Genomic DNA, 17630 nt, shown 5'->3' on the forward strand with positions numbered 1-17630 from the left:
CTGACCTTGAACTCACAGAGATCCGCCTGCCTCTGCCTCCCAAGTGCTGAGATTAAAGGCGTGTGCCACCATGCCCGGCTTATTTTTTATTTTTTTTAAAGAAGAGGTCTCACTATGTAGACCCAAATTGACCTCAACCTCACAGAGGTCCACCTGCCTCTGTCTCCAGAGCACTGGGATCAAAGGCATGGGCTCCCACCCTGCCATTTATTTTTATTTTTAAGTCCTGCTGTGTTGTCATGGTCATTGTTTGGCCCTTGCAGCTGGCTGTCTCTGAGCTAAAGTAGATGAACACAGAAACAAAGAACCAAAACTTGCAAATGTCAAACTATGCCACTTGGAAATGACCTGTACCAATGGTGGTGTGTAAGATGACATGGGTAGGCTCAACTCTATTCAGACTTGTGTTCCAGGAATAAGATTTCTGACTTGTAATCATTGGCTTACTCTACAAACTCTGCTCACTCAGAACAGACCTCATTTAGTAATTTCTGCTTTAAAGCCACCCTGTTAAAATAAAATAAAGCCATCCTACTATAGCTGGAGATCTAGCTTAGTGGCAGAGTGCTTGCCTAGTGTGCACAAAGACTGAAATTCAATCCCTAGAACTGTACCAAAACAAATTAAGGTCATCCTATGACTAATACAGGTCCCCACGCATCTTATCCTCTCCCTTTCACCTTTGAGGTGCTTCTCAACTCTAGGTGGACTCTTGCTTCCTCAATAAGTTTAATAAACCTAGTTTATGAGGGTCAACAGGCTTCTCTGTTGGGTGTTACATGGGCTAAACATGGGCTTTACTTTCAAACCAGAAATATTTCTGGACTTGGTAGTGAGAGGTTATCTTCAGCATTCACCACCTGTGGTTTAACCCTTGGGCTCTGGGGTTTTCAGGCTGTAAGGTGTAATGAATGGGTCTGATGCGTTTATAAACAAATCATTATCTGAAGCTACAGTAACAGTCATTACTATCATTACTCAAAACCAGGTAAATATTTATTGCTGATGAATGGTATTTCCTATACGTAGGTCTAAAAAGACACTGACTACACCTTAGACAAGAAGCTTAGATATACCCACTCTGAACCCACACGCCAGGCAGCTGCATTAACTCCCAACGTTTGTCGGGGAATGAAGCCCCTGCTCTGCCATCTGACTATTTAGACCTGGTTGTTGACACAAATCCAGGCAGAGTTCAAATCCAGCCTTGTCATCTAGTAGTGATCTTGGTAAATTATTTTACTCCTGTGGACCTCGTTTTCCAGACTTGTAAATTTAAAATGATAACAAAAATATTTACTTAATATGAATGTTATACATTAACATACACAAAGTCTTTAGAAGACTATGTAGGTAATAAGTGCCTGATAAACAGGATTGGGGGGTACTGTTAACAGTGAGGGTAGTTGCTAGTTACAGTAAATATTGTTTCTTAAATCCTGAGTTTCCTAGAATTGACACTAGTAATTAAGTTTATGCCTCTGCAGAACTTGGATAGTTTATAATTTAGAAATAGAGAATGCACTCTTCAAGTTAGGATTAGCATTTATTTGGATGGTCACACTTCAGGAGGGCTTCTGGGAAGACTGATCCTGCAAAACCAACATAGTCAGCAGGATTCAAACCTTCAAGGGGAAACCCCAATGGATTTCCAGTCCATCGCCTTAACCACTCAGAATGCTCTCCTGAAATATTGAGGGTATGATTAACATGCTCCCCTGATGTTTTTGGATAATTACTAGGCCTGTGATGAATACTTTCCTGGGTGTGCTCAGAACCTCTAGCTCTTGAATTAAAAAGAAGTCATCTACAGAAAACCAGAAGTAGTCAAGAAAGATCCGCTTGCAGGGAGGCAAGGTTGCGTCACCTGTTCACAGGCATCTTTGAGAACCACCAAGGTGGTCCTGGCAGTTTCAGTGCTACAGATGCACATGGGAAGTCAAGAACCCAAGGGAACCAGAAATCAGAGTCATCTATGTGTGCTTTCAGCGATGAATGGTAAAGCAGAAATATCTTCCATGGCTTTTAACTCTGTTGCCCTTATCTTAAAACTATGCAAACCACCTATAGTGCAAATAGCTTGGTAGAAATAACCTGGGAGTTTGGGGTCCAAAACCAGCTTTAAGGAGGGGCCGATGTTCAGAGTTTGAACATTAGTTCCAAATGGATGGATGTATACATGGGCTTTGGTTGCTTTGGTTTGGTTTGGTTTGAGACAGGGGCTCACTATGTAGACCAGGCTGGCCTGGAACTCACATTTCTTCCTACCTTATGGGTGTGCTGCATTTTTTTTTTTTTTTTCGAAAAGGTACTTTTCGCTTTTGAACAGGAAGATTCCACTATTAAGTGGAAAACATAAATTCGTTTTCAGAACCAATTATCTCTGCAAATAGTCTATTATTTTATGGCAAAAAATGGCTGTTCCCTTCCATTCTGCCTATCTTACTTATGACTGACTTAACCCTCCCCTAAGGACTGTGTCAGCAAACTCCCTAAGAGCTGGTTTCAACTGGTACTTCAACTCTAGTCACGGGTATACCTTTGACCTAATTCACAAATCCAGAATTAATGAAACATTCAGCCACAATTAAAAGATTACTTCAGTGGTGAGACATTTAATTGCTACTTACAGAATTTGTTTGTTAGTACTTAGGTATGTTAGATGACAGTGGAAAATTTTGAATGCAGAGAATTCTTAGCCTTGGGTCCCACAGAATTCAAATGTTACCTGAAAACCCTGAGCTAGTTAAGAGTGTTTGTGTTGGGGGGATGGGGGCACCCTTCAGAGAAAGGTTTTGTGGATTTTATTTAATAAGATCTGGAATCCAGACTTTTAAAAAATATGGAATGATTTGGGTATGGTGCCATCCATGCTTAATCTGAACACAAGGAGGATCGGAGTTATAGGCCCACCTGAGCTGCATTAAAAGAAAAAGAAGATTGGGACTAGTGGTGCACACCTTTAATCCCAGCACTCTGGAGGCAGAGCAAGGTGGATCAAGATCCAGGCTAGCCTGGTCTACACAGCAAGTTCCAGGCAATTGAAAGACCCTGTCTCAAAGAGACAAAAAAAAAAAAAAAAAAAAAAAAAAAAAGGAAAGAGAGAAAGAAAGAAAAGGAGCCCAAAACCTCTTCTCAAATGACTTCTATGAACATTTTGTCTTGGAAGAGAGAAATAATGTGACCACGAGTGAACAGGATATGAAGATACCACACCAATTGACAGGGGAACCAGCCTGGGTCTAGCAGGGAATGTAGAGATGTTTGCTGGTATCCGGATGTGAAAGTAACACTTGAGAGGCAGAAGCAGGAGACTCAGAAGTGGAAAGTCACCTCAGCTACATTGTTAGTTCAAGGCCAGCTTGGGCTACATGAGACCCCTCTCAAGAAAAACCTAAACTAACTAAAATAGCATCTGTTAACTCTGCCCACAGTCTTCATTCTTATCTGAGCTCCTTGGCTTACTTGGGCTGTCAGACGCAGAGTCCCTAACCTGTGAGTGTTACTTTGTTAGCACTTCACTTTTACTCAGTGCCCAAGAGCAGGCCAGGGCTTGGCCTTCCACTCAGTTCTCCATCCCTAGCACTGGGCATGCGAGTTGGCATGGTGTAAGGCTTTCCCTTTCCTGCTCTAGGTGGTTTGAATGAGAATGTTCCCTGTAGGCTCCAAGTATTTGAACTTTTTAGTCCCAGTTGGTGGTGCTGTTTTGGAAGATCTTAGAATGTGTGGCCATGCTGGAGGAAGCATATCATTGGGGGTGGGTTTACAGAGTTCTTAAGCCTTGCCAGATCTCCAGTCATACTCTGCTTCCTGTGCCAGCTTGAAGATGTGAGCGCTTAGCTTCTGCTCCTCCTCCAGCCACCTCTGCCCCATGCCTCCCCGCCATGATGGACTCTTGCCCCTTTGGAGCTATAGGCTAAATAAACTCTTCCTTTTATAAGTTCCCTTGGTCATGGTGTTTCTATTGCAGCAACAGAAAAGTAAGCTAATATAGTCAGTCCATATGTACAGTTGTAGGCTGTGCAGGCCCTAATAAGGAAGGTGGCTCATTCGCAAAGGAAGGTATTTACTGGTGCATGCTGCAAGGCAGACTTCTGAATCCACTTTTCACTTGATCATATTTTCATTTTTCTCTCCATGAGCAATAGGACAGAGTCCCCATACCCGCCCTCCAATACCGTTTCCTATATTAGAATTCTATACTGGTATATATAGTACTTTTGTTACAAATAATGAAGACGGGATAGCAAGTTGCTCAGTGGGTAACTTAACTACCTGAGTTCTAGCCCACTTGGTGGAAGGAGAGAACCAACTCCCACAAGTTGTCCTCTGATCCCTACAGGTGCACTGGGGTGCATGCACACACACAAATAAATAAATGTAATAAAAATTAAACAATAAACAGATGCACATTGTTACTATTTCTAAAGTCCACATATTCAGATCTCCTAGGTTGTTACCTACCTAACTTCCCTTTCCTGTTTCAGAATCCTGTCCTGAATTTAGTCACCACAATTCTCTTTGGACTGTCTTGACTGTGGCTGTCTGAAATTTTCCTTATTTTTAGACAACTCAGAGATCTGCTTGCCTCTGCCTCCCAAGTGCTGGAATTAAAAGTGTGCACCACCACACCCTGTTTTCTTGATTTTGAAGATCCTTGACAGATTTGAGAGCACTAGTCAGATACCGTGTATTTTTCTCACAGTTATTTGACAAGGGGTAAATTGACATTTCCTCACATTATGTCAGGGCTGAACATAGTGTGGCTTCTCTCTACTAATATTCACCTTGGGCCTGGTTGGACAGCGTTTGCCAGATTTTCTCACTGCTAAGTCTTTAGCCCCACTCCAGCATGATGTGGTCTTTGGGGAGGGGCAATGCATATGCAGAGCCCACAGTTATGGGGTGAGGGATTATGTTATTTGGAATTCTGCACTGGTCCCGGACACTGGACACTGAACACTGATTCCTGACCAAGAACTGGTTTTAAGTCATTTTCATTCACAGGTTTTGCTTAATTTCCAAATGTCTGTCTCCTCCATTACATATTTATTCAATATTTATTGATATTACCAAGGAACCATGCACATTGACTTTGCAGCCTGGGCTCTAATCCAACACTTGTTGCTCAAAGTTTTGTTCCAGTTTTTGTTTTATTTATTTATTTATTTATTTATTTATTTATTTATTTATTTATTTATTGGCCTTTTTGAGACAGGGTCTCCCTGTAGCCCCAGCTGTCCTGGAACTCACTATGTAGACCAGGCTGGCCTTGAACTCACAGAGATCCACCTGCTTCTCGTGTGCCACCACACTCGGCTAGTTTTTTTCAGGTGTCTTTGTTACAAACTTTCTGAGGGCAAGTGATTCAAGAGCTTTTACAATGCTCTGATAACTGCTTGACCTGGAGGTGTGTGACAAAAGCCTACAGTGAGTTACAGTTGTTTAGAGCTGTTCACAATCCTTGTTTCTTCGTTTCTGGTTCCTGAGGCACCCAGACTTCACCCTTTGTCCCTCCCAGCAGGAAAGTTTCCAGTGCTTTGCTCTTCAGTGACTGAACCGGAGAGCCTTGATGGCCTGGGGGAAGAGGGAGCAGGTGAGGAGTTTTGCAGCTATTTCATCTGTTTTGAGACCTTCCTCGTAAGAGGAAATAAAGTAAACATAGAAGTCTCAGGAAACTACTTACTAAGCTCAGAAAGTTGCAAGAATTGCAAAGCCCCTCACCAGGTTGTATAAACAGTAATAATTGTTGGGGGAAGCCGACTTAGGAAGCAGCTGTTTGCAAATCGTGTGGGCGCGCCAGGGATGCAGCTTCCGTGAGTCATCATCCCCAACGCTAGGCTGGGCTTTTGGCGATGCAGTGGGCTTTGAGTTTCTGCCGCTCCTACGCCACTGTCGCTCATGTAGCAAAACACCGCGCGAGGGGTTCCGTCTGTGACATCAGATGCTTTCATGCAATAAAAATCTTTTTTTGGCAGAATGTGGACACCTCTCCTGGGAACTGGGGAAAACTCAAACGCTGATACCTGCACTTGACAATAAAATCCGTCTTCTGACTACCCAGCCCTAGGGTAGCGTCTGTCTGCTCTTCCCACCTAACAGTCCTGCACAAGCCAAGTCCCAGTCTTGATACCAACAAGTATTTCTTGCTGAAGAATTTGGGAGACGCTCATGGATGCTGCCAGAAAGGAACAAGTCAAAGCTTTCTCCTCGAGAATCTAGATACGCCAACTCTGTAAACTTCCAACCTTCTCTAGCCCTGGCTGACCTTGAACTAGCAACAATCCTCCCGCCCCAGCCCCCACCCCAGTGCAAGATCTCTCCCCAGCTTGTGCTGCCACACCCTCGGCCTCGGTACGTTCTACTGTGTTTTTACTCGTCGGTTTCCAAGAAGTGCAGCCTTCCTAGGACGCAAAGACTCAATGTCCTGCCGCCCACGCTGCAAACCTGGGACCTGCAAGCCTATCCGCCTCCTGAAAAGCCGCCCGCAAGTCACGCGTGATGGAATTAAGATTCCACAACTGCGCCCCCCTCCCGGGCCAGGACAAGGGCTCAGGAGGCCGCGAGGGTCTCAGCGGAGCGGCAGGTGCACCTGTGCCCCGCTGAGCGTAGTGGAGAGGCGCTGGATGCTGGGGACCCTGGAGGCGGGGAATCCAGGCCTGCCTTACCTGTCCTAGACGCATTCACGCTTAGACTTTACAGGGGAGCCCTGCGCACCGCTGAGCAGAAGGCGTGCGGTGGCACAGACTGCAAACCCAGGTTGCAAATATACAGCCTTGTAGGTGCTAGAATTCCACAATAGACCTATACCTCATCTGCTAGCAGCTCGCTGGAAAGGTTCGCATGTGGGGTTCCATGGTGTAATGGTTAGCACTCTGGACTCTGAATCCAGCGATCCGAGTTCAAATCTCGGTGGAACCTAACTTTTTTTTCTCCTAAAAGCAGGGCTTTCTTTCAAAGATGATTTGTAGGACTCTATGGTTTCTTAAACCCACAGAGTGGCTCGAGTTCTAAGCACCAACTCTAACCTCTGATTGTTGACAGCAAGTGACTGCCCAGTACCTTCTGGTCCCCACTGCCCCTATCTATTCCTTTTCAAATTAATTTTTAAAAGTTAGCATATAAAGTAGTGGGTTTCAGAATGGTACTTTCGTACAAATATTATACCTTCCCCATCCGGGACCCCACCTCCCCCAAACCCTACCTTCTTTCACGTCTCAAGTATTCTATTTCCCCTCCCCCAAGGTCTCTCCCTCCTCTCTCCTGCCCCTTCTTTGATGACACACACGTTTTGAATGTTAAGAAGTCCTTAAAGAGGCAGTGTCCACATATGATTCCACTGGAAGGTCTGAATTTTATTTAGTTAATTAATTAGCTAATTAATTTTGGGTTTTTTTTGTTTGTTTGTTTTGTTTTATTTTGAGACAAGGTCTCCCTGTAACCTCAGCTGGCCTGGAACTTGGTATGTAGACCAGGCTGGCCTTGATGATTTCACAGTGATCCACCTGTCTATGAGTGCTGGGCTTTTTTTTTTTTTTTTTTTTTTTTGAGAAAGGGTTTCCCTGTAGCCCCCGGTGTCCTAGAACTCCCTATATAGACCAGGCTGGCCTTAAACTCACAGAGATCCACCTGCCTGTGCCTCCCGAGTGCTGGGATTAAAGGCGTGAGCCACCACACCTGGCTGGGCTTTTTTCTTTTTAAGTATCTTATTTTTATTTTATGTGTATAAGTGTAATACCTACAATACCTACATGTAAGTGCACCCATGTCGTGAGGAGTTCAGAAGAGGGTGTCAGATCTCCTGGAACTGGAGTTAGAATGATTGTTAGCTGCCATGTGGGTGCTGGGAATCGAACTGTTAACCCCTGAGCTATTTCTCCAGACCCATGCACTTTATTCTTTAAATAAGAATTTAACACACCTTTAATCTCAGCACTTGGGAGGCAGAGGCAGGCAGATCTCTGTGAGTTCAATGAGTTCAATGACAGCCTGGTTACATAGTGAGTCCCAGCCAGCTGGGGCTACAGGGAGACCCTGTCTCAAAAAGACCAAAAAAAAAAAAAAAAAAAAAATTAAGATATTCAAATAATTGAGTGTGAAGATTTTTAGAAGCATTCATAATTTTGAAGTTTCTTAAAATTCCTGGGAATACTGATTTATTGTCCCCAAACCTCTAACAGCAACATGCCAGGAGTTTGAAAGTACTGAGAAATTTGCTTTTTTTTCACTGTATAATTCTAAAATGTATCATTGTTGCTGAATAAATGTTCTTTGCTTAAAAAATTAAAAATAAACATGCATACATATAAACATATATAACTATATTCTATGTATGAGAATACATGTGATAAATTTTCTTTTTAAAAAATATTTTATTTATTCCGGGCATGGTGGCACACGCCTTTAATCCCAGCACTTGGGAGGCAGAGGAAGTCGGATCTCTGTGAGTTCAAAGCCAGCCTGGTCTACATAGTGAGTTCCAGGACAGCTGGGGCTACAGGGAGACCCTGTCTCAAAAAGACCAAAAAAAAAAAATTTATGATTTTTATTTTCTGTGTATGAGTGTATTACCTGTACGTATGTGAGTGCACCCGTGTCGTGCAATGCCGCGGAGGTCAGAAGAGGGCTTTGGATTCCCCTGGAACCGGAGTTAAGGATGGTTCATAGCCACCCTGTGGATGCTGGGAATCCAGCCCCTGTCCTCTGCAAGAGCTGTCAGTGCTCTTAACTGCTGAGCCATCTCCCCAGCCCCAAATTTTCTCTTTTGTCTTTCTGAATCTGGTTTATTTCACTCAACATAATGATCAGTTTCACCCATTCTCCTGCAAATGGCCTAATTTTATGTTTCTTCATGGCAGAAAAAACTCCACTGTGTCTACACCACGTTTCCCTCCTCTGTCTGTCTGCTGGTGAACATCTCACATGGTTCTATCTTAAGACATAGTCAGTCTGCTACTGTAATGATTCTGGGCTGAGTTGACAGTTCTTTTGATTTATTGCTTTGTAAAATGTAATGAAGTCACTTAACATGGGAGCTAAAGGATCCAGATGCTATGAGAGACAGCTTCTCTTTTTGCTTAGAGAAAACAAGGCATTTTATGTCAACAGGAACAGAAACCCTAATTTATAAGTGATTCATTTTCTACTGAAGAAAGGATTTGTGAAAATAGATTCATATTTTACATGAAAAATTACTTGAATTATCTCAGATCATTGAACACTACTGGAACCCCACATAAAAACTTGTACTGTTAAAAGAATTAAGTCACTCTTATGACATTAACACACCACACAGGAATACTATCAATGCTGAATATCCCCCATGGAAGTCAAAGATGTTAGTTGGGTGTGATGGTGCTCTCCCATATTTCCTCTCCTCATGGGGCAGGAAGATCAGGCATTCAAGGACATCCTGGACCTACATAGCAAGTTAGAGTCCAGTCTGTGCTACATAACACCTTGTCTCAGAAAAAAAAAAAAAAAAAGAAATCTCATAGACATTTAAAATTGTACCCTAAGGAGGATGTCACTGTGATCCTTTATCTTCATGTCTCTGTTTGCAAGTTACTTTATTTCCTAAGTGTGTGAAGTCAGTGTAACTTATGGCAGAACAAAGAAGTTGCTGGGTCGCCAAGAAAGTAAACGGAGAGTGTTTTCTTTATCTTAATCACATCAATGATCATTTCTTAAAAATGGGCTGGATACAGTCCTGTGGGTCCCTTGTCTTAATTTAATATGACACTACTAAAACTAATACTTTTTTCTTTTTTTAGATTTTTAAAAAAGATTTTAGTTACTTTTTAAAAATTTACGTTTTTGTTTTATCTGCATGTATGTGCATCATGTGTACAGAGCCCAAGGAGGGCCAGAAGAGGGCATTGGATCCTCCAGAATCGGAGTTACTCATGACTGTGAGCTGTCATGTGGGTGCTAGGAACTGAACCCAGGTCCTCTTCAAGAGCAGCAAGCATGTGCCCTTAACCACAGAGCCTTCTCTCCAACTCCAAGTTTGTTTGTTTTTAATTATGTATATGTCTGTGTGGAGATCCCTGCACATGAGCGCAGATGCCCACAGAAACCACAGACATCAGATCTCCCTGGAGTTGGAGTTACACCGGCTGTGAACCACCTGACATGGGTGCTGGGGACTGAACTTGTTCCTCTGGAAGAGCCATCTCTAGAGCCACCTGTTACTTAGTTATGTGCAGCCGCCATTCCTCTCATTGTTCACCTTCACTGATGTAGAATGCTCACGTACATGGATACACCATGGTTCACTTGTTTACTTTTCTGTTAATGGAAACCACAGAGCTGTATATAATAGGAATTTCACTTTGAATTATGTCAGCTTTTCGGTCACAAAAATAAAAAGTTACAAGACTCTTGACTTCCTCTGGCCACTTCCACACATCACCACGGCGTGAGCTTGACCACCTTTTGGAACTGTGCCACCCAATCCTAATTTCTCAGGTCTTTCTTCTTGTTAATTATCAGCAGAATTACATTCCTCATCATGGAATCCCACTGCCTCTAAAGGCCTGATCATCTACCCAAGTTTGGCAGACATAGCTCTTCCACCCTTACCAGGAGGGGTTCTGCACAAAGCTTAGTCTACATGTCTCCGAAAGAAGAGCTCTTGCCATGTTACATCTAACTGGCAAAGCTTAGGGCACATGCCCGCATCCTAATTCTGCAGAAGACTAAGTTACCTTGGTCAGTTTGTATTATTATAACAAATACCACAGACTGGGTAGCTTAAACAACAAAAATTTTTTTGTTTCTCGTGGGCCTGAGGGTTGCAGAACCCAAGATCAAGTTGCTGGGGTTGGGGAGTTCATTTTTCTACTGTCTAGAAATCTCTAGAAATGGAGGTTTTGTATGTAATGAAAAACAAAATTAGGGGGCTGGAGAGATGGCACAGTGGTTAAGAGCACTGGCTGCTCTTGCGGAGAACCAGGGTTTGATTCCCAGCACCCGTATGGCAGTTAACAACAGTTTGTAACCTGCTAACAGCCATCCATAACTCAGTTCCAGGGGATTCGACGCCCTCTTCTGACCTCCACAGGGAATTGCACAAGGGTGCACTTATATACATGCAGGCAATACACTCATACACATTAAATAATATATCTAAAAAAAATTAAAACAAAATTAACTTATAAATTACAAGACAGAACTGGGAGGAGGCACAGAAGGAGTTCAGTGGTAGGCCTTTGCCTAGCATGTGTATTTGGCCTTGTGTTTGATCCCTAGTGTATGGGGGGCAGAGCAAACTCCAAAGTAAGACTAAACAGAAAACCTTTAAAATTGAAAACTTGGACTGGAGAGATGGTTCAGTGGTTAAGAGCACTGGCTGTTCTTTCAGAGGACCTAGGGTTTGATTCCCAGCACTCACATGGAGGCTAACAACCATCTATAACTGCTGTTCCAGGGGATCCAACACCCTCTTCTGACCTCTGTGGGCATTGTATGACACAAATGCACTTACATATATGCAGGCAATACACTCATACACAAGAAATAAAAATAATAAAATACTTGTTTTTAAATTGAAAACTTTGAGAAAAAGATTAGATGTAGCTCCAGGAACTTGTCAAAAGATTATGCTAATGCCCGGCTTGGGAAGACCTGCTCAGCCCCCTTGCTTACTTTGATCTCCCATTCTGCAGGCCCCTAAGGACATGATGGTCTGTTAGCAGCCTTCACAGGTCTGTAGGTCAAGACATGGCTGATTGAAATAGCTGTTGTTCTTGTGTGGCTTCTTATGTTTGCTCCCAGTTTGTACACATGATCAGCACACAGGCATCTGACAAAGTTGTTTCCCTTCTGGGGATTTTTTAACACAGCTGTCTTAGGAACTTTGGTGAAAACTGGAAATTTTTGGCAACCGTATGCACTTTTTACCAGTGTGTTTTGAGTCCTCCCTACTCCAGATGGAGTCCTCTTTGCCAAGGGAGTGAGACGGATGCCATTTTAACATCTATGTTCACAGACGACTTCTGATGCCAGCTGTGGAAGTGTACTATCTGCAGAAAGCAAACTTGGATGGCCTGAGACCCTCCAGGGGATGACAGTAATGCATATAACACTATGCAAACGAAGGGGTAGAAGTGTGTGCAAGGAAAGCTTCCTAGCCAGTGTGGGTCTCACATCTGCCAAAAGGAGAGAGAAAAGGCAGTATCAAGAGCAGCCCAGAGGGAAGCTGTGGAGAATGTGTAGCCACAGATGAGACACTGTGGCCATGCTCTGTGCTCTGTGTGTGGCTGAGCACTCAGTGGAAGGAAATGACCTCAGTTTAATCACTATGGATGATGAGCAAGAAGCTGCAAGGGACAGATTTGCTGCAAATGAAAACAAGCCTCTCTCTCTCTCTCTCTCTCTCTCTCTCTCTCCCTGTCCCTCTTTCGCTGCCCCCCCCCATTCTTGTCAGACATAGTCTCATACAGCCCAAGCTGGCCTTGAACTCACTATGAGAATGAGGATGACCTTGAACTCCTGATCCTCCTGCTGGATGACATATGTCTGTCACCAGCCCTGGCTTACAAATTATTTTTCTTTTTTTAAAAAAAATATCTATTACTGCTGGGTATGGTGGTGCACGCGTGTAGTCCCAGCACTTGGGAGGCAGAGGCAGGCAGATCTCTGTGAGTTCAAGGCTAGCCTGGGCTACATAGTGAGTGCCGGGACAGCTGGGGCTACAGGGAGACCCTGCTTCAAAATGACAAAAAAAAAATCTGTTGCTATCTAATATTATTGTGTGTATGATGTGTGTCACAGTGCCCATGTGGAGGCCCGAGGACAACTCCGTGGACTTCGTTCTCTTCTTCCACATTTCCATGGGTTCTGGTGAACTAACTCAGTACCCAGGCTTGCACAGCAAGTGCTTTACCTGCTGAGCCATCTCAATGGCCCTTCAAGTGAGCTCTGTGCAGCTCATCTCCACAGCTGCCAACAGAGATTTTTAAAACACATATTCCAGTACAGGCCAAGAGTATTGGAGTGAACTAAATTGTAGCAACCACATTATGGTTATACCTTAATAAAGAAATAGACTGACTCTCAGCATTAGTTTTAAGGCCAAGAATAGACCCGAACTGCCTTCAGATGTTTCTCCCAACTGTGTTCACTCTTTTATTCAAACAGTACCTCCAGCATGAAATGGGGAAGCTGAAGTCAGGACCAACCCTTGTCACAGATTCTTGCCCTTTGAGCCTATAGAATACCAGAGACGCAAGTACAGACTTCTCAAAGTCTCTCATTGTTCTCTGTGAGAAGAGTACCCTGCTGTCAGGGCTGTGATAAGTAACACACGCATGTATACAGTCACATTGTCTGGGTAGAGGACAAGGAAGGGCCATGAGGGAGTAAGGTCATATGTCCAGGTCACAAGTGCACATGGCCTAGAGAACTTGTTTAATTATAAACAGTACCTTTTGGTTGCAAGGTTAGGTAAAAAGTCTTTAGTCCAATTATGTCCACATTATAAAAGTAATTCCTATTGATTTATCTAATTGACAAATATATTTGGAGAGGGAAGGGAATGAGAATAGGTAGTGGAGGTGAATGTGATTATGGTTTACCATGTACAAGTTTGTTACTGTCAAAAATAAAGCAGTGAAACATAAGTATAGACCAATATGCTGAACTAAAAAAATACTCGTTTACGTATTTCTGCAGTCAAATGCTCCACCCTGAGCTATGCCATCCCTATATATGTTTAAATATTTCTGCTGGAGCCAGGTGTGGTGGCGCATGCCTATAATCTCAGCACTCAGGAGGCAGAAGCAGGTGAACCTTTGTGAGTTCAAGCCCAGCCTGGTCTACATAGTGAGTTTCAGGCCAGCTGGGGCTACAGAGAGACCCTGTCTCAAAAAAAACAGACACACACACACATATATTTATTTCTGGTGGGCCTATTGCAAATCTTAAAAAATTTAAGTCTCTGCATAATGAAAACAAAATCAACCTGGGGTGTGATGGGGGAGAATCCTTAAATGTTACTAATGAAAGGAACACCCTTTTTTTTTCGAGACAGGGTCTCCCAACAGCCCTGCTGGCAAGGATCTGCCTGCCAAGTGCTGGGATTAAAGGCATGCTGATTAAAGGTTGCCTGGCTTAGGAACGCCCCCTCAAGGAGTCATCATTCAAATAAATATGTCATATTCAGTTCAAGGAATGACAAGCTAAGGTGTACCAAAATGTGTTCACAAAGCCAAACTGTGCCTAACATCTGACAACTCCAAAAACAAGTGGTTTTATCCCTAATATCTCCCAGCGTATTTATATCTGAATTTGGAGCACCTAGGCAGTCACATCCTGTTTCATCAGAAGTGTCAAAGTGACTACTCCCACTTAAAAACGGCATAAAAAATAGCAAAGTACTCCAATACATTTAACAAAAGAGATTCAGATTTACACCCTGAAAAGTAGACACTGTTGAAAGTGATGAAAATCTAAGTAAATGGCAGCATCCCCTAGTCACAGATTTCACAGTGTTAAAAGTGCACTAGTTCCCAAAGTCACCTACATATTCAATTCAATCCCATCAATGTTCAGAATTTGGGACGTTTATTTCAAAATTTATGTGGCATTTCAAAGGACCTGGAGTAGCCAGAATAATGTTGAAAAAGAACAACTAAGATGACACAACACTTCCGTCTTTCAAAACTAATGTCACAGCAGTAATAATCCAAAATGGTAGCAGCATGAGTGAAGGCACAGATGATGGGGTGACACCCAGATTCTAGAAACAGCCTGTGAGCCTGTGCCTAACTGACTTTCGATAGGACCCCAGTTGCAGAAGGAATAGACTTTTCAGCAAATACTGTTGAGAAATCAGGATTTTAACATTCAAAAAAAAAGAAGTTGGGCTCTTATCTCACATTATTTATGTAAATTAAATTCACATGGATCAGGCAAATAAATTAAGAGCCAACATTAATGAACGCTTAGGAAGAAGCTTAGGAGTAATTTTATGACTTCAGCTCGTAATGGATGGTGACGTACAGCACCAAATCCACAAGCACAAGAAATAGACAAACCAGACTTCATCAGAATTTCACATTTATGTGCCTAAAATCATGACCGAGAGTGTAAGGGTGACGCAAAGAATGTAAGAAAGCAGCTGGAAATCATGCATCTGACGAGGGACTTGTATCTAGAAAGTACAAAGAATTCTCATGCCTCTATACTAAAAAGAAAAGCGACCCTGTTTTGGATAGCTTTACTTGTCAACTTGATACACCTGGGTAGAGGGCGCCTCAATTGGGGAATTTCCTCCATTGGACTGATCTGTGGCCATTTCTGTGGGATATTTGTTGAGTGATGTGGGAGGACCCAGCCCACTGTGGGTGGTGACACCCCTGGGCAGGTGGGCCCGTGTTGCATAAGAAAGCAGGCTGAGCAGGGGCCAGGAGAGCAAGCCTGTAAGCATTCATCCATGGCCTGTGCTCCAGCTCCTGCCTCCAGGTTCCTGCCCTGAGTTCCTACCTTGGGCTCCCTGATGAACTGCATGCGACGGCAGGTTGTTCTGTATTGTATAAGAAAGCAGGCTGAGGATGGGCCAGGGAAACAAGCCAGTAAGCATGCCTCCATGGCCTGTGCTTCAGCTCCTGCCTCCAGGTTCCTGCCCTGAGTTCCTACCTTGGATTCCTTTGGTGATGAACTGTGATCCAGGAGATGTAAGCCAAATAAACCCTTTCCTCCCCAAGTTGGTCATAGTGTTTTGTCACAGCAATTGAAAGCAAACTAGAACAGACTTAATCAAACTAGCAAGGAGCATGGACAGACATTCTCAGAGAAAGACAGACATACAGCCAAGAGATGCACCAAGTGACTGGTATCATTAGTCATCTGGGGAGTTCAAATCAAAGCTGCAGTGAGATATCATTTTATTCCCACTGGAACAGATTTAATCATACTGTTACATAATAAGTGTTGGGAAGGCAATTGAGGAATTGTATTATATACCATTGGGGAAAACGGTATATTCATATTGGAAGATAGCCTGGCATATTCTCAAACTACTGAACATAGAATTTGAACACAGAATTACCACACCACCCAACAATACCACTCCTAAGTATGTTCCCCAGACAAAGGAAAACCTCTAATAAATAACTGCTGTAAAATTCAAGTTGCATTGAAGTGTAGGTCATGAAAACCAAAATCCCCATTCTATCTATGGGCCTGTCTATCCAATTTCTATCCACAATAGCAGACTGAAACCAAGTAGAGCAATTTTTTTTTTTTTTTTTTTGTCTTTTTGAAGCAGGGTCTCCCTGTAGCCCCTGGAACTCACTATGTAGACCAGGCTGGCCTCGAACTCACAGAGATCCGCCTGCCTCTGCCTCCTGAGTGCTGGGATTAAAGGCCCAATTTTTATTTTAACTGAATTTGTTTTTTTAGCCTGGGGTAATGGCACATACCTGTGACCTTGTTACTCCTGAAGCTGAGGCAGTAGGCTAGAGAGTTTCAGGCCATTTTGGGCTAAATAGGGAGCCCTTACCCTGTCTGAAAGTAACAGTGATAGTGAAATATTAGTTTTTAAAAACTATTGCTTTTGCATGTAATTCCACAGAGTGAAGCCTGACCCAGCAAGGGAGGCTTCTCAAGTCTCTCACCAGCATACTGCCCTTGGTTTTTAGAGTTTCCCTTTTTGTTTGCTTGTCTGCTTATGGATTTTTGTTTTGTTTTGCTTTTGAGAACTCTGAAAGGACCTGCCTCCATCTCCCAGGAGCTCAGATGACAGGTGTGCAGTACTGCACCTGACTAGGTCTCATTTTAGCAACTCATCAAATGAAGGTGTCTCTACAGCCCTGAGGAGACTACGTGGTTTGCCAATTTGGTCCACTGGCACCATAGTCATCTAAAGGACAAGAAGTAGGAAATACTGGCTGTAAATAAACACTCTGTGTTCATGATTAATCTAAATTTCATGACAGCAACTTTATACCAATCTCACAGTAGGTTATGTAGTCGTGGCCGAGTGGTTAAGGCGATGGACTAGAAATCCATTGGGGTTTCCCCGCGCAGGTTCGAATCCTGCCGACTACGAGCCTGTGGTTTTATGAAATCCAACTAGACTGACTGGATTGACTAGAACAAAACCACCACTCACCACACAAGCTGCTTATCTGGTAAATTTGCCTTGTGATGTTACCTCACCTCTTTTCCTTCCTCTGGAGAAAAGTCCATGTTAGCCTCACTTGCTCAGGAAGGAAGGAGTGTCGGATATAAATGCTGCAAGAAGACAGTACGACCCTTTTTGCTTCCATACAAGTGAAAACACGAACCTCTCATTCTCCCCTCCCCCAATCAGGGTCTCACTCTGTAAAACAGCCTGGCCTGGAACTCAAGGCAATCCTCCTGCCTTAGCCTCTGAGTGCCAGGATTACAGGCCTGAGCCACCTGCTCTGCTGAAACTCAAATGATATGGAGGTATATATAGTAAACAATCTTTTTGACTCAAGATTGGGTTTCGCAGTTCAGCTTCGCTCCACAGTGAAATGAGTTTCTGTCTGTTTTCCAAGATTATAGATGTGCATGACAGTCGTTGTACACTTTATTTTAAAATGAATGGTAGTAACTTTGCATGTGGTATTTAGCATATTTTCCTTAAAAATAGCTGC

At 43.2% G+C, this 17630-nt stretch overlaps 2 non-coding genes across 2 annotated transcripts; both read left to right on the forward strand.

Annotated features, from left to right (window-relative positions):
- Window positions 1–6849: 6849 nt before the first annotated feature.
- Window positions 6850–6921, forward strand: Trnaq-cug. The gene has a single exon. It is a non-coding gene; the product is annotated as a tRNA-Gln (tRNA).
- Window positions 6922–16973: 10052 nt separating this feature from the next.
- Window positions 16974–17055, forward strand: Trnas-aga. The gene has a single exon. It is a non-coding gene; the product is annotated as a tRNA-Ser (tRNA).
- The last annotated feature ends 575 nt before the right edge of the window (window positions 17056–17630 follow it).

This window comes from Nannospalax galili, unplaced genomic scaffold, assembly GCF_000622305.1.
Source record: "Nannospalax galili isolate Female #2095 unplaced genomic scaffold, S.galili_v1.0 scaffold952, whole genome shotgun sequence".
Taxonomy (NCBI): Eukaryota; Metazoa; Chordata; class Mammalia; order Rodentia; family Spalacidae; genus Nannospalax; species Nannospalax galili.